The sequence below is a fragment of the Choloepus didactylus genome, chromosome X, assembly GCF_015220235.1.
Source record: "Choloepus didactylus isolate mChoDid1 chromosome X, mChoDid1.pri, whole genome shotgun sequence".
Lineage (NCBI taxonomy): Eukaryota > Metazoa > Chordata > Mammalia > Pilosa > Megalonychidae > Choloepus > Choloepus didactylus.
Window position 1 is genome coordinate 54,637,240 of NC_051334.1, and position 18,676 is coordinate 54,655,915.

At 37.5% G+C, this 18,676-nt stretch overlaps 1 pseudogene; it reads right to left on the bottom strand.

The window, feature by feature from the left end:
- Positions 1 to 15,307: 15,307 nt before the first annotated feature.
- LOC119523474 lies at positions 15,308 to 16,190 on the bottom strand (annotated as a pseudogene).
- Positions 16,191 to 18,676: the final 2,486 nt, after the last annotated feature.

An 18,676-nucleotide genomic window follows, 5' to 3' on the forward strand; every position in this document is an offset into this window, starting at 1 on the left:
TCAGATAAAATAGACTTCAAATGCAGGGATGTTTTGAGAGACAAAGAAGGCCACTACATACTAATAAAAGGGGCAATTCAGCAAGAAGAAATAACAATCGTAAATGTCTATGCACCTAATCAAGGTGCCACAAAATACATGAGAGAAACACTGGCAAAACTAAAGGAAGCAATTGATGTTTCCACAATAATTGTGGGAGACTTCAACACATCACTCTCTCCTATAGATAGATCAACCAGACAGAAGACCAATAAGGAAATTGAAAACCTAAACAATCTGATAAATGAATTAGATTTAACAGACATCTACAGGACATTACATCCCAAATCACCAGGATACACATACTTTTCTAGTGCTCACGGAACTTTCTCCAGAATAGATCATATGCTGGGACATAAAACAAGCCTCAATAAATTTAAAAAGATTGAAATTATTCAAAGCACATTCTCTGACCACAATGGAATACAATTAGAAGTCAATAACCATCAGAGACTTAGAAAATTCACAAATACCTGGAGGTTAAACAACACACTCCTAAACAATCAGTGGGTTAAAGAAGAAATAGCAAGAGAAATTGCTAAATATATAGAGACGAATGAAAATGAGAACACAACATACCAAAACCTATGGGATGCAGCAAAAGCAGTGCTAAGGGGGAAATTTATAGCACTAAACGCATATATTAAAAAGGAAGAAAGAGCCAAAATCAAAGAACTAATGGATCAACTGAAGAAGCTAGAAAATGAACAGCAAACCAATCCTAAACCAAGTACAAGAAAAGAAATAACAAGGATTAAAGCAGAAATAAATGACATAGAGAACAAAAAACAATAGAAAGGATAAATATCACCAAAAGTTGGTTCTTTGAGAAGATCAACAAGATTGACAAGCCCCTAGCTAGACTGACAAAATCAAAAAGAGAGAAGACCCTTATAAACAAAATAATGAATGAAAAAGGTGACATAACTGCAGATCCTGAAGAAATTAAAAAAATTATAAGAGGATATTATGAACAACTGTATGGCAACAAACTGGATAATGTAGAAGAAATGGACAATTTCCTGGAAACATATGAACAACTTAGACTGACCAGAGAAGAAATAGAAGACCTCAACCAACCCATCACAAGCAAAGAGATCCAATCAGTCATCAAAAATCTTCCCACAAATAAATGCCCAGGGCCAGATGGCTTCACAGGGGAATTCTACCAAACTTTCCAGAAAGAACTGACACCAATCTTACTCAAACTCTTTCAAAACATTGAAAAAAATGGAACACTACCTAACTCATTTTATGAAGCTAACATCAATCTAATACCAAAACCAGGCAAAGATGCTACAAAAAAGGAAAACTACCGGCCAATCTCCCTAATGAATATAGATGCAAAAATCCTCAACAAAATACTTGCAAATCGAATCCAAAGACACATTAAAAAAAATCATACACCATGACCAAGTGGGGTTCATTCCAGGCATGCAAGGATGGTTCAACATAAGAAAAACAATCAATGTATTACAACACATTAAAAACTCGAAAGGGAAAAATCAATTGATCATCTCAATAGATGCTGAAAAAGCATTTGACAAAATCCAACATCCCTTTTTGATAAAAACACTTCAAAAGGTAGGAATTGAAGGAAACTTCCTCAACATGATAAAGAGCATATATGAAAAACCCACAGCCAGCATAGTACTCAATGGTGAGAGACTGAAAGCCTTCCCTCTAAGATCAGGAACAAGACAAGGATGCCCGCTGTCACCACTGTTATTCAACATTGTGCTGGAAGTGCTAGCCAGGGCAATCCGGCAAGACAAAGAAATAAAAGGCATCCAAATTGGAAAAGAAGAAGTAAAACTGTCATTGTTTGCAGATGATATGATCTTATATCTAGAAAACCCTTAGAAATCGACGATACAGCTACTAGAGCTAATAAACAAATTTAGCAAAGTAGCGGGATACAAGGTTAATGCACATAAGTCAGTAATGTTTCTATATGCTAGAAATGAACAAACTGAAGAGACACTCAAGAAAAAGATACCATTTTCAATAGCAACTAAAAAAATCAAGTACCTAGGAATCAACTTAACCAAAGATGTAAAAGACCTATACAAAGAAAACTACATAACTCTACTAAAAGAAATAGAAGGGGACCTTAAAAGATGGAGAAATATTCCATGTTCATGGATAGGAAGGCTAAATGTCATTAAGATGTCCATTCTACCCAAACTCATCTACAGATTCAATGCAATCCCAATCAAAATTCCAACAACCTACTTTGCAGACTTGGAAAAGCTAGTTATCAAATTTATTTGGAAAGGGAAGATGCCTCGAATTGCTAAAGACACTCTAAAAAAGAAAAACGAAGTGGGAGGACTTACACTCCCTGACTTTGAAGCTTATTATAAAGCCACAGTTGCCAAAACAGCATGGTACTGGCACAAAGATAGACATATAGATCAATGGAATCGAATTGAGAATTCGGAGACAGACCCTCAGATCTATGGCCGACTGATCTTTGATAAGGCCCCCAAAGTCACTGAACTGAGTCATAATGGTCTTTTCAACAAATGGGCCTGGGAGAGTTGGATATCCATATCCAAAAGAATGAAAGAGGACCCCTACCTCACACCCTACACAAAAATTAACTCAAAATGGACCAAAGATCTCAATATAAAAGAAAGTACCATAAAACTCCTAGAAGATAATGTAGGAAAACATCTTCAAGACCTTGTATTAGGCGGCCACTTCCTAGACTTTACACCCAAAGCACAAGCAACAAAAGAGAAAATAGATAAATGGGAACTCCTCAAGCTTAGAAGTTTCTGCACCTCAAAGGAATTTCTCAAAAAGGTAAAGAGGCAGCCAACTCAATGGGAAAAAATTTTTGGAAACCATGTATCTGACAAAAGACTGATATCTTGCATATATAAAGAAATCCTACAACTCAATGACAATAGTACAGTCGGCCCAATTATAAAATGGGCAAAAGATATGAAAAGACAGTTCTCTGAAGAGGAAATACAAATGGCCAAGAAACACATGAAAAAATGTTCAGCTTCACTAGCTATTAGAGAGATGCAAATTAAGACCACAATGAGATACCATCTAACACCGGTTAGAATGGCTGCCATTAAACAAACAGGAAACTACAAATGCTGGAGGGGATGTGGAGAAATTGGAACTCTTATTCACTGTTGGTGGGACTGTATAATGGTTCAGCCACTCTGGAAGTCAGTCTGGCAGTTCCTTAGAAAACTAGATATAGAGTTACCATACGATCCAGTGATTGCACTTCTCGGTATATACCCGGAAGATCGGAAAGCAGTGACACGAACAGATATCTGCACGCCAATGTTCATAGCAGCATTATTCACAATTGCCAAGAGATGGAAACAACCCAAATGTCCTCCAACAGATGAGTGGATAAATAAAATGTGGTATATACACACGATGGAATACTACGCGGCAGGAAGAAGGAACGATCTCGTGAAACATATGACAACATGGATGAACCTTGAGGACATAATGCTAAGCGAAATAAGCCAGGCACAAAAAGAGAAATATTATATGCTACCACTAATGTGAACTTTGAAAAATGTAAAACAAATGGCTTATAATGTAGAATGTAGGGGAACTAGCAATAGAGAGCAATTAAGGAAGGGGGAACAATAATCCAAGAAGAACAGATAAGCTATTTAACGTTCTGGGGATGCCCAGGAATGACTATGGTCTGTTAATTTCTGATGGATATAGTAGGAGCAAGTACACAGAAATGTTGCTGTATTAGGTAACTTTCTTGGGGTAAAGTAGGAACATGTTGGAAGTTAAGCAGTTATCTTAGGTTAGTTGTCTTTTTCTTACTCCCTTGTTATGGTCTCTTTAAAATGTTCTTTTATTGTATGTTTGTTTTCTTTTTAACTTTTTTTTCATACAGTTGATTTAAAAAAGAAGGGAAAGTTAAAAAAAAAAAAAAAAAAAAACAAGGAAAAAAAATAAGATGCAGTGCCCCCTTGAGGAGCCTGTGGAGAATGCAGGGGTATTCGCCTACCCCACCTCGATGGTTGCTAACATGACCACAGACATAGGGGACTGGTGGTTTGATGGGTTGAGCCCTCTACCACAGGTTTTACCCTTGGGAAGATGGTTGCTGCAAAGGAGAGGCTAGGCCTCCCTATGGTTGTGCCTAAGAGCCTCCTCCCGAATGCCTCTTTGTTGCTCAGATGTGGCCCTGTCTCTCTAGCTAAGCCAACTTGAAAGGTGAAATCACTGCCCTCCCCCCTACGTGGGATCAGACACCCAGGGGAGTGAATCTCCCTGGCAACGTGGAATACGACTCCCGGGGAGGAATGTAGACCTGGCATCGTGGGACGGAGAACATCTTCTTGACCAAAAGGGGGATGTGAAAGGAAATGAAATAAGCTTCAGTGGCAGAGAGAATCCAAAAGGAGCCGAGAGGTCACTCTGGTGGGCACTCTTACGCACACTTTAGACAACCCTTTTTAGGTTCTAAAGAATTGGGGTAGCTGGTGGTGGATACCTGAAACTATCAAACTACCACCCAGAACCCATGAATCTCGAAGACAGTTGTATAAAAATGTAGCTTATGAGGGGTGACAAGGGGATTGGGAAAGCCATAAGGACCACACTCCACTTCGTCTAGTTTATGGATGGATTAGTAGAAAAATAGGGGAAGGAAACAAACAGACAAAGGTACCCAGTGTTCTTTTTTACTTCAATTGCTCTTTTTCACTCTAATTATTATTCTTGTTATTCTTGTGTGTGTGCTAATGAAGGTGTCAGGGATTGATTTGGGTGATGAATGTACAACTATGTAATGGTACTGTGAACAATCGAAAGTACGATTTGTTTTGTATGACTGCGTGGTATATGAATATATCTCAATAAAATGAAGATTAAAAAAAAAAAAAAAAAAGGACATAATGCTGAGCATAATAAGCCAGGCACAAAAAGAGAGATATTGTATGTTACCACTAATGTGAATTCTGTGAAAAATGTACAATGTTTTATACTGTAGAATGTAGGGGACCTAGAGATACCAATTAGTGGAGGGGGAATGATAATCTAATAAGAACAGATAAACTATGGAGGGTAATCTCAATGTTATGGGAATGCTCAGGAATGATTATGGTTTGTAAACTTTCTTGGATATAGTAAGATCATGTTGGAAGCAATAGAGTTATTTTAGGTTTTTTTTTTTCTCTTATTCCTTTGTTTTCTTAGGGGTTGTTAATTTTCTTGGGGTATGGTAGGAACATGTTGGAAGCAATGTAGTTATTTTAGATTATTTGTTTTTCTTACTCCTCTGTTTGGACATGGTTTATTAATTTTCTTGGGGTATGGTAGGAACATATTGGAAGCAAAATAGTTATTTTAGGTTATTTGTTTTCCTTAATCCATTGCTTTGTTTGAAATGTTGTGGGGTTTTTTTGGTTGTTGTTTGCCTGTTTGTTTTTAATTTTTTGATAAACAAAGTTAAAAAAATAAAAAAAATCAGTAGAAAAATGGGAGTAAAAACTAAATGACAAATAGGGTGGGATGGGGGGATGGTTTGGGTATTCTCTTTTCACTTTTATTTTTTATTCTTATTCTGATTCTTTCTGATGTAAGGAAAATGTTCAGAAATAGATTGTGGTGATGAACGCATAACTATATGATCATACTGTGAACAGTTGATTGTATACCATGGATGACTGTATGGTTTGTGAATATATTTCAATAAAACTGAATTAAAAAAAAAAAAAAATAAGGGAGAACCTGGGACTCAAAGCCAGAGTTTGGCAGCTGTGAGTGTTGGCATTGCCCCATGAATCAACTGTTAAGGAAGCTGAAAAGGAGTTCAGACTTCAATTGGAGATATGAAAGAAATGGAGTTGGTTTAGATTGGGGTAGATCAGACTAAAGGGTAGAGGATGATGTTAACTGTGTTTTAAAACTTTGCCTCCTGTGTGGGACCAAAGAAAGAGATGGTTATATGGTGCAAAATCTATATTTTCTACAGCACACTATATGATTTAAATTGTATAGTCAGTTTACTCAAATGCCATAAATACATGGAACCTTGACTAGGGAGTGAGACCTTGATGGTTTGTACAGATTAACATGAAGCTCTGAAACAACACAGAATAATTTGGGCAGAGAATAAAAAGTTTTGCAAAGCCCCCTTGAGGGACTAGGGAAAATGTGGAAATGTTAAACTTCCCTACCTGGGGAATTCCTGGTGTTCTCGCAAGCACTGGGGACCACCAGCCTGGTGGGCTGAGCCCTCGATCTTGAGGCTTGCCCTTGTGAGACTTGTTACTGCAGAGGAGAGGCTAAGCCTACTCATAACTGTGCCTAATAGTCACCCCCCGCGGGCCTTTTTTGTTGCTCGGGTGTGGCCTCTCTCTCTAAGCCAACTCAGCATGTAAACTCACTGCTCTCCTCCGTACGTGGGACATGACTCCTCGCAGTATAAATCTCCCTGGCAATGTGAACTTGACTTCCCGGCATGAGACTGGACCCTGCGTCGTATGACTGGGGGGGCCTTCTGGACCAAAAGGGGGAAGAGAATTGAAACAAAATGAAGTTTCAGTGGTTGGGAGACTTCAAGTGGAGTCAAGAGGTTATCCTAGAGGTAACTCTTATGCATTATATAGATATCCCTTTTTAGTTTGGTTTATTGGAATAGTTAGAAGGAAATATCTGAAACTGTTAAACTGCAATCCAGTGTCCTTGATTCTTGAAGGCGATCATATACCTATATAGCTTATGTGGTGTGACAGTGTGATTGTGAAAGCCTTGTGGATCACACTCCCTTTACCCAGTATATGGACAGATGAGTGGAAAAATGGGGACAAAAAGTAAATGAATAATATGGGGAAGGAGGGTATGGGATGTTTTGTGTGTTCTTTTTACTTTTATTTTTATTCTTATTTTTAGTTTTTGAAGTAATGAAAATGTTCAAAAACTGATTGTAGTGATGAATGCACAACTATATGATGATACTGTGAACAATTGTTTTACACTTTCAATTATTGTATGGTATGTGAATATATTTCAATTAAAAATTTTTGAAAAAGTAAATGAGTGGGGATGAGGGTTATGGGATGCTCTGAGTGTTCTCTTTTACTTTTATTTTTATTCTTATTTTCATTTTTATTTTTTGGAGTAATGAAAATGTTCAGAAATTGATTGTGGTGCTGAATGCACAACTATTGATGAAACTGTGAACAATTCTACACTTTGGATGATTGTATGGTATATGAATATATTTCAATAAAATTACATTAAAAATGAGGGAAAGTTTAAAATATGTACAGATAAATAGACACTGAGAGATTTCTTGAACAGTAGTTAAAATTATTGGCTGGCAGTTTTTTTTTTTTCAGCACTTTAAGTATTTGAACCCACTGCCTTCTTGCCTGCATGATTTGCAATGAGAAATCGTCACACAGTCTAATTGGGACTCCCTTGTACATAACACGTTGCTTTTTTCTTTCAGCTTTCAGAACTCTCTCCCCATGCTTTGAATTAGGTGGTGTAATCAGTATATGATACAGTTTATTTTTCTTCATGTTTATCCTCTTGGATGTTCTCTGATCTCCTTGGATATGCATATTCATGTCCTTTGCTAAGTTTGGGAAGTTCTCTGTCATTATTTCTTTGACTATTCCTTCTGCTCCTTTATCTCTTTCTTCTACTTCTGCATCTCCCATAACATATATATTGGTGCCCTTGATGTTGTCCCATAGCTGTCTTAGGCTATTTTCAATTTTAGTATTTCTTTTATCTTTCTGCTCCTCAGCCTGACTTATTTCAAGTGTTCCATTTTCTGGTTCCATGATCCTTTCTTCTGCCATCTCCTTGAGTTAATTTTTGTATAAGGTTTCAGATATAGTTCAAGGTCATTTGTCTGGCATTTGGATAACTTATTATTACAGCATCATTTTTTGGAAAGATTGTTTCATTTCAATTGGGTTTTTTAAAAGCTTTCTAAAAATTGAACAGCCTTATATTTAGGGGACAATTTCTGGATCTCTACTGTTTGATGGCTGTATGTGGCCATCACTTAGCCATTGCCACACTGTCTTGATTACTGCAGCTTTATAGCAATTCTGAATATCAGAGTGTAAGTCCTACAACTTATTATTCCATATAAAATGGTATCATCTATTTTAATTATTTTGTCCTACAAACTCTGGATTCAATTTTTTAAATCTACAAAAAATCCTACTGGTTTTGATTGATATTGTATTCAATCTATAGATCAACTTTGGGATAATAGGCATCTTTACTATATTGTATATTCAATAATATTCTCCATATTTTGAGGTCTTTTAAAGTTTTATTTTATTAGTGTTGTGGATACTCCTCAGTGACTAGATAAGGTCACATCCAAAATTTGTTCATAAATTGAGATTTATGATGCCGCACTCACACCAAGAGGGTAAGAAAAGATTTATAACTCACATAATGAGGCTTTCTGGAGAGAGAATGGTGGCTCCAGAGCAGGTCCAAAACATCTTGAGAGAGCAAGGAAAGTCATCTTCCTTGGAGTGTTTTTGGTGGTTAGCAGGTGGGGTCAGATTGAGGGCTCCCATGGTGGACAGAAACTTGCTTGGCTTGAACATCCTGCCAGGTCCAGAGAAAAGAATACCCAAGCTTTCTTATAAGTTTGCTCAAATTTGTGGCAGAATGGGATGAGGGATGAGTGGGGCTTAAAAGCTATCAGCCAAACATAAAAAAAATGGAGTCAGACTCTATTGCAATTCATCCCTAATGTTTGATGCCTGTAATGTGCCATTTTGCATTTAATTGAATTTGAATTTGTTTATATAAGCCAGTATGACGATCTATGAGGTCTTCAGCCTGAAACCAGTAAGGGAGGTAAAAGTTACATTGACTACCTTATTCAAGGCCATAGCACTATCTGTTGTAAAAGGTGAAATGAGTGCCTTGGTCATTATCAATATTGTCTGCATCTCAGAAGGAGATGAGGAATCTCTTGGTGAGGCCTTGTATTGTGGCTTTAGTATATGTAGACACACATGTGATTGTGATTTATATTTTGGGAATTGGTGAGGCAAGATATTCCCAGCTTCCTTACAAGTGACCTTGGAAAAGCAATTGCTGCTCTTGGCTAGACCAGGTGGCCAGATCATTGCCAAAGGCCTAAACTCTAAAAATGTTCAGATGGGGATGATTGACGGCCAGGTCATTCAGTGTTAAAACAACTGCCTGAAGTTTGGCAAATTGTGCTCACCTTTGGATGCAGTACTTTATCAAGGACATCAGGGTTAAGCAATGAAAAAAACAGCAGAACTCCAGCAAACGATATCATATGTGATAGTGGTGATTCTATCTATAATGTTTACAAGATCCCATTGCTGTTCACTCAGTTGATCTCAAGGGGCTCCACAGGTAGCCAAGGTATGAGGAAGAGGATTGACCTTCCCCAGTCCTGTGGCATCTAGCAAGGGACTGAGGACAGGGGAGGCCACTCCCTCCTGCAAGAAAAGATGGAAGATATCCCTGTAGCAAGTAGGCATACCAAGCTTGTGAGGTGCTGCTTTCATGACCTAAGTCATAATGGGCAGCTGTATACAGATAGTCAAGTGCTCAAGGCCTGTGATGACTTCTATATCCAGGAGACTATTTCCAGGAAATAGTCTGTATTTCCAATGGCCAGCCAATTGCCACTATAAAGTCATATGTCAAGGGATATAGGAGAGCAGTTTCTTGCATCAGAAGCCTAAGGACAATTAATGGTCATCATTCATGGTCTAGACACTACAGAAGATATGAGAGGATAGTGCTAAAACCTCTACAATGAGCAAGTCTCTGGGAGTGACACTAATGGGAGTGCCCCTTGTATTGCTTTTTGGACAGATTCTAGAGGCTTTTGTTTTAGAAGCCCCATTCAGAGGGGGTCAGTTTGTGAGTCATATGAATGAGCATATTTAAAATTTGTAAATGAGGAATATATTGTCTCCAGAAATCAAAAATGCCCAAAATCTGTTGGGATTGTTTTAACATTTTTAGGTACCGAAAGGATCAATAGCTATTTCTTGACCGTGTCAGGGATAGAACTGCCCTTGATTTACCAAATAATTTTCATGAATTTAACCAGTGTGGTAGGGTCTTGCAGTAAATGTGAGGCAATGGTACATCCCCTATTTGTGAGTCCCTTTGTGAATATTTGTGTATCCTGAATGAGTATGTCAAATAAATCTCCTTGGAGGAGGATGTCATTGATATAATGTCTTACCTGTGCTCCTGGAGAGAGTTGGATAAGATAAGTTCTTCCATAAAAATGTGTGTGATGGCAAGGATATAGAGGTACCTCATGCGCAGCCACACAAAGGAAATGTGCTGAAGGAAAATGAGGATTGTGACTAGAGACTGTTGAGATAGGCACTGAACAGAACACATTAGTCAAATCTATAGTAGGAAAATATTTAGCAGTTGATAGTTGGATGAGTCAGAAATTTCAATGATATTGTATATTGGGGCACATAATGGGTGAGACCACGGCATAAAAGTTGCAATAACTTGTAATGAAGTGCCATTAATTCTTTCTTAGTTTAAGAACAGGCCAAATTGGGCTGTCAAAGAAGCAGTGGGAATAATTACCCATTCTCTAAATAGGTTTTGTATAATGAGGTTTAATATTTGAAAGCTCTGCTTAAGTTGCATTGTGCTGTATTTAAGTACATTAATTTGTTGGGGGGGGGGGCATGGGGCTCCATTTTTTTCCAAGCCGATTTCTATGTTCCAAGGGCTGAATTTAATTTTAATTTATTGTCTCAGAGTGTCTTTGGGATTGTTTAGGGCAACAGCTGCTGTAACCATGGGGAATTTAGGCAAGGCAATAATTCCAGTGGTTAAAGTGAGACATACCAATTTGACCCCTATTTTATGTTAATTAACCCCTATAAAATTATAGGGATACCTTGTTTAAGTTTAATGGAGCTCTCACACATAACTCTAATTTAAGCCCCAGTATCGATTGAGACCATTGAAGTTTGCCAATTGGCGCATTTCAGCAGATGTTAAAGTTAATTCCCCTATAACCCTGAGGATCAGGAACATTACTGTGACAGAATCATAGGCAGCAGAAGCAAAGGCATTTTGTAGGTTTTTACTGAGTAATCTGCTTTTAATAGTGTGGATCTCAGCATTCTACATAATAACTGCTTTGTTTTTTTCTCTCTAATGACTACTTTTTCACTTTAATGAATGCTCAAACTCTGAGAGAGTTTGTCACTAGAACTGCCCTTCACCATTAAGCATGATTTTAGCTGTGGATTTTTCATAGATACTCTTTGTCAGGTTGAGAAAGTTCCCTTATTATCCTAATTTGTTGAGTTTTTATCATGAAAGGATGTGAGATTTTGTCAAATTCTTTTTCTGTATCTATTGAGATTAAATTTTTTCTTTATATTGATATGAAATTTCAAGTGTTAAATTATCCTTGTTGTGGTAGGTTGAATTACGTAAACCAGGAAAAAAACATGTTCTTAATCTTAATCCATTCATGTAGATGTGAACCCATTGTCAATAGGATCCTTTGAAGATGTTATTTTAGTTTAAGTGTGACCAACTGAATCAAGTTGGGCTTCAATCTGGGTTACTGAAGTCCTTTATAAGCAGAAAGAAATTCAGACATATATAGAGAAAGCCAGTATAAAAGCCAGAAGCCAGAAGAGAGAGGGCATGGCCAGGTACACTGCCAAGTGACAGAAAAGCAAAGAACCCAAGGATCTCCAGGAGCCAGCACTAGAACACCACTTTCTTCAGGAAGAAAACATTGCCTTGCTGATGCCTTGATTTTGGACTTCTCCTAGCTTCAAAACAATGAGCCAGTAAATTCCCATTGTTTAAGCCAAACCATTGTGTGATATTTGTTTCAGCAGCCAGGTAATTAAGACAATTTTATGCTTGGTATAAATCCCACTTGGTCATGGTGCATAATTATTTCTTTTTTATTTTGCTAGATTCGGGTTCCTAGATTTTTGTTGGGGAATTTTGAGTTCATATTCTCAAGAGATAATGTTCTATAGTTTTCTATTCTTGTGATATCTTATCTGGTTTTGTTATCAGGGTAACGTTGGCTTTATATCATGGGTTATAAAGTGTTTCCTCCCCTTCTAGTTTTTGGAAGAGTTTGTGAAAATTGGGATTCTTTAATTGTTTGGTAGAATTCAGTGTTGAAGCCACCTTGGCTGAGGCTATTCTTTGTGGGTAGATTTTTGATAAGGAATTCAATCTTACTTTTTATAGATCTATTGCTTTTGTCTATTTCTTCTTCAGGAAGATTAAGTAGTTTGTGTTTTTCCAGGAATTTATCCATTTCATATAAATTGTATAACTTATTTGGTTATAATTGTTCATTGTATCTCTTTATAATCCTTTTCATTTCTGTAAGATTAGTATCAAAGTCCCCTCTTTCATTTCTGGTTCTATTTTGAATCTTCTCTCTTTTACTCTTGGTAAATCTTGATAAATATTTGTAAATTTTGTTGATCTTTTCAAAGAACCAACTTTTGGTTTCCTTGATTTTTTCTATAGTTTTTATATTCAGTATTTCATTAATTTTCATTCTGATCTTTATTATTTCCTTATTCTGCTTGCTTTAGGTTTAATTTGCTCTTCTTTTACAAGTACTTTAATTTGAAAGGTTAGGCTACTGATTTGAAATACTTCTTTCTTAATATGGGCATTTAAAGTTACAATATTCTGTCTAAGCATTGCTTTAGCTGCATTCCATAAGTTTGGGTATGCTGTGTCTTCATTTATATTCATTTAAAAGTATTTTCTAATTTACTTTCTGATTTCCTCTTTTATCTATTAGTTATTTAAGATCATTTTGTTTGATTTCCACATATCTGTGCATTTCCCAAATTTCTTGCTGTTATATATTTCTATTTTAATATGGTTGTCAGAGAATATGCTTTATACACTTTCTGTTCTTTCTCATTTATTGAGATTTATTTTATTGCCCAGCGTATGATCTATCCTGTTTAATGCTCCATGTGCACTTGAGAAGACTAAATTCTGCTGGTTTTGAGTGGAGTATTCTATAGATACCTCTTAGGTTTAGTTGGTTTAGAGTATCATTCAAGTCTTCTATTTCCTCAATGTTCTACTGTCTAGATGTTATATCCATTATTAAAAGTGGTGTATTTGAATCTCCAATCATTATTGTCAAATAAATTGCCTATTTCCTGTTTCATTTCTGTCATTGTTTGCTTCATGCATTTTGGTGCTTTCATATATATGTGTGTGTGTGTGTGTGTGTGTGTGTGTGTGTGTGTGTTCATAAATGTTATATATTCCTGATGCAGTGGCACTTTTATTTTTATAAAATGTCCCTCTTTGTCTCCAGTAACATTGTTTTAAAGTCTATTTTGTTTGAAATTAGTATAGCCATTCCAGCTTTCCTGTGGACGATTTTTGCATGAGATAAATTTTTTTCCATCCTTTTACTTCCAATCTATTTGTAACTTTGAATGTAAAGTGTTCTTCCAAAAGACAACAGAGTGTTAATTTCTGCCTTTTGGTAGGGTTATTTCACATTTAATATTATTGTTTTTTGAAGAATTCTTCTGCATCTTATTGTTCTCAAATAACATTAAACCAAAGGCACTTACATTATTTTTAGAAAATCCACTGATGTGCAGCTTGGCATATATTTGTAAATACAGGGCTCATTAATTAAGATATTTGGAAATGAAAAGTATTTGACATTGACCACGGCATAATGAATCCTCAATTTTCCAAATTCTAGAGATGATTATATACATAAATCCAGTAAAACTTATTTTACTGATTTATCAGTTGAATGTCACTGCTGTTTCCCTAAAAAATATAGCTTTATAAAAATTGTGTCCTATGTTTCATAATATGAATTGAGTTTATTGATCTTTGAGTATCAACTCTGTATCACCCATACCACAGCTTTAGAAAATTATGCTTTTTCACCAACTTATTAAGGGGGTTTTATTGCATTGAGTTAGCATGCAGAACTCACTATGTTGTAACTATGATCTATAATGATAAAAATATAAAATCTCATTGCTTTTAATCCTACATGCAGAAAAAAAGTTACCTTATCGAGAGCTACACCTGACACATAAATGAAACCAGTTCTTATGGCTCTTTTAGCTCATGGTTCTTTCAAAATGATGTTGCAGCTACCTTGTTTTCTAAAAAATGAATTTTTCATCATAGCAACTATTTCTGAGCCAAAACCAAACTACATTAAAAAAAGAAGAAAGCCTTCAGTGTAAAGAGAAAAAGGCTCATACGCTCTGAAATAGCAGCAGGAAGCGGCTGGCACTGTGGGTGCTTTTCAGATATCCTAAATTGACTCTACCAGAACATCATTGACTTTACATAGTAAGAGCACTGCAGTCTCTCAAGTTAGTATTATATTTTCCAAAGGCAAAACAATTTTTAAATTATGTACCAGTAATTTATATAGATTTTCTAAAATTTAAACAAATACTGGATGGAATACAGCTATGGCATGATCAATTTGAGGGGCCAGTAAACGTTTCTGCTCTATCCATCAGGCCATTCTTTTTCCTCTATGTCCTAACAAGGGATTTTAATTTTCTCTCCTCATTTTGGAAAATAAATTAGACATGATAAATTTGAAACTTCTATCAAAATATTACTTTTTTTCTAGTTAACTGCTAAAAACTTCAAAAATCTCAAAATCTGAGTTTCAACCTGAATATTCAAAGCTTATGCAGAAGTTTTTGATAAGAACATAAGTGCAGATATATACAACTCAAACCTTCACAGCTAACAATAACCTCTATTAGTGTTAAGAGTACTAATGCAAAACACTCTTAATGGCTTTTAAATCATGTTTAACACAGAATTTACACAAATCAGTTAACACAATTCATGTTAATTACTAATAATTTATATTAAAACCCTGCCAAGAGAATTGCTTCTACATCATCAATATTAACTATTGCCTGAAAGACATACGTAAGTGCAGATAAGGCTAACAGTTTGTCACAAGAAGAAAAATAATAATAAGGAAGTAGAATAGATGCATTTATGCAATGCAAAAAGGACATGCAGGGAACGTAAAATCACATGTAATTTTTCTCTCTTAAAAATATATACTAAAATGACAGTGTATTACAAGTCATTCAAAACATCTTTAGTGTTTATTCCCAAAGATCTTGATCTGTTCAGGAAATACTTCACAAGATCTATCACAACTATCTTTTGGAGCATATGGTTAGGATAGCCCTCCTGTGGTAGTAAGGGCAGTCTTTTTGAAGCTTTAAGTATCTAGTGGTACTTCCTGTTGTTCTGCAAGGGAAAAATTTACTTCTGAAATTATGTTTGAATCTTCTACAACATTATCTGAAAGTTATATCCCTTCATTTTCAGATGGTTCATATACTGGTTCATAGTCTTGGTATGTTACATCATCTGCATCCTGGTGCAATCTTTCATTCTCTACTGCTGGTTCACTGGAATCTGGATTTTCCTGTTCATAGAATATCTCATCTTTATTCAGATTATAGTCCTATGAAGCTGTCTCTTCCACTTGGTAGCTATCCTCAGTTTCTTCATGAAATGCACCTGCTTCCAGGTTCTCAAATTTAACATCTACATCCATTCCCGCAAGGAAATCTTCATCTTCCAGTTGTTATTCTCTTGCTGGTTCATCCTCTTCGTGTTGCAGATCCTCTCCATGTTCTGCCGGTATCGTTTCTTGGAGAAGAGACTGAATTTCTTCCTTTAATTCATCTTCAATGTTCTGGGGTTCTGCCACCATGGAAGCCTCCTGCTCCTGCCTCCACCAGCAGCTCCGGCTCTTCCACTGGTACTCAGGACTCTGAAGCAGCTCTTTCTTTAAGTCCTAATAAAACCTTGGCATCATCAAAATCCCCATGACCATAAGGATCATACACTCCCAGATTTCCTAGACCTCCATTGTAATCAACAAGATTAACCAAGCAACAGCTACTGATGTCCAGACTCCCAGCAACGCAATCACCATAAACCACTTGCAAAATGAACTTCCAGAGAGCCCTTCTTTTCTCCCATTCTTGTGCCCTCCGTGTTTTGTCTATCTCTGGGCTGGGGCTGCTGCTGCCGCTTTCTGAGCCCAAGCCACTGCTGTGGGCGCCGCTGCTGCCCTTGGCATTCTTGGCCATGGGGCAAACTGCCATGCTGGTGAGGGTGCGGGACTCTCTTTTATTTATAAGGATTTCAGCCATATTGAATAAAGGCATGCCCTCATTCAGTTTATCCACATCTTACCTAATAATAAAATCTTATAAATCCTATTTACAAATGGGTTCACATGCATGGGACTGCAGATTAAGACTTGAGCGTGTCTTTTATGGAGGAGATGATTCAATCCCCAATAGTCCACCGTCTTCACCTTAAAAAGACATGTTCTTGGGAGGGCGGGGCAAGATGGCAGAGTGGTGAGGAGCAGAATTTCGTCTCTCCCCTAGAGCAGCTGGCAATTACCCAAGAACTATATGAAACAGTGTTTTCGGGGTCTCCAGTAACCAGTCACACTTCGGACACAAGTTTGGAATTGGAGGAAAAGCTGAGATCGCAGCAAACATTGTAAGTTCCCCAGACCAGGGGTCTGGCGCCCCTCCCCACCCAGACCTCACAGACTGTCTTGCTGCCGGCTCCCTGAAAGGGGGGGAGACAAAAAACAGCAATCTGCTGAGGGCAAGAAGGGAGGCTCAACCCAGCCTCAACTGCAGAATTAATTAACAAATTAATTAACTAATTTTGGGAGCTGGGGTGCTAAAGAAGGGCTGGGCTCCGAGAAGTGGGGGCACGTAAAAGCAGGCACCCATTCCCAGACTCCAAAAAAGCCATTTTTTTCCCCCTACATTTTGTCCCTTCTGGCTTCTCACTGATCCCTTATCTTTTTGCATTTCAATAGCCCCTGGCAGGGGTGGAATTGAAGCTGTTGGAGAGTAATTATCAGACAATAGCCCAAAGCATATCTTTAAATGCTCTATTCTGACACTGACAAAACTTCCAGGCTGGGGAAAGACTTTTAAAAGAGACTCTTTTTTTTTTCTTTTTTCTTTTTCTTGTTTTTCTTTTCTATTTTTTTTTAATCTAAAAGTAATATATGTGGTTATTTTCTATTGGAAAGCCCAGGTTGAGGGACGAGGCTGGGCTTGGGGGGAGACAGAGTACCCACAGTGTCTTTGAGTTCTGTATTCACTACTAAAGGCCTCCACCACCGTCTTTAATTGGCAACTCAGGCTGACCAAGGAATCTACCTAGAGAGGCCCCAAAGAGGAGAGGGGAGAAGGGAATAGTGCCCCTGAGAGACAACTGGAGTTCTGAGGATTGGGAGAGTGGAGGGAGGTCCAGCTCGACTGGCAGTCCTCCTTCTGGGAACTCAGACCCCAGGGGCTGGAAATCAGATTCCGGCTTCAGTCAGCCATGCCCCCGACAGGATCAGAGTCACCAGGAGAACTAAAATCTACATACCTCCTTACACTGGTGGGGGAGCTGCAGGCTGGCAAGCGCCACCTGCTGGACAGGAGAGGAAAAGCACCAATTCTAAAGGCCTCATAGGAGGGTCTCATTCTCAGGAAAACTCCATACCCTCCCAGTGAGACCTGGGCCTCACTAGACTGGGAAAATCTGACTAGGGTCGACCATATCTGAGGAGACCCACTCACAAAAAGGTTACATAGAGGCAGAGCAAGAAACAGAAAAAACAAGAGGGGAAAAATTCTGATCAACTAAATAGAACCTAAGTTAGAGGTCTAGAATAAGTTGAACTGAATAACAGAGACCAGAGAACAAAGCCAACCAACAAGAAAACCACTAGGTAAAAGATAGAAAACAAGCTCCAAAATAAAATAATCAAGAAAATCAGATGCCTAGACAACTTAAGATAACAAGCCATACCAGGAAACACGAAAACATGGACCAGCCAAAGGAAAAAACTAATAGCTCAGCTGAGACACAGGAGTGGAGGCAACTAATGCTAAATGAATTCGATGAAATGAAGGAAGATATAGCAAAAGAGCTGAAGGATATAAAGAAGACACTGGCTGACCATAAAGAAGAATTCATAAACTTAAAAAAACAAATGGCAGAACTCATGGGAATGAAGGCCACAATGGAGGAGATGAAAAACACAATGGAGGGACACAACAGTAGATTTGAACAGGCAGAAGAAAGGATCAGTGAACTGGAAGACAGGTCATTCAAATTCATACACACAAAAGAACAGATGGTGAGAAAAATGGAAAAATATGAGCAGGGTCTTAGGGAGCTGAGTGACAACATGAAACGCACAAATATACGTGTTATGGGTATCCCAGAAGGAGAAGAGAGGGGAAAAGGGGCAGAAAGAGTAATAGAAGACATATTCACTGAAAATTTCCCAACTCTTATAAAAGACAGAAAATTAGAGATTCAAGAAGTACAACATACCCCAAATAGAATAGATCCCAATAGACCTACTCCAAGACACTTACTGGTCAGATTGTCCAATGTCAAAGACAAAGAGAGGATTCTGAAAGCAGCAAGAGAAAAGCAATCCATCACATACAAGGGAAAGTCGATAAGACTATGTACAGATTTCTCTGCAGAAACCATGGAGGCAAGAAGACAGTGGCATGATATATTTAAGATACTGAAAGAG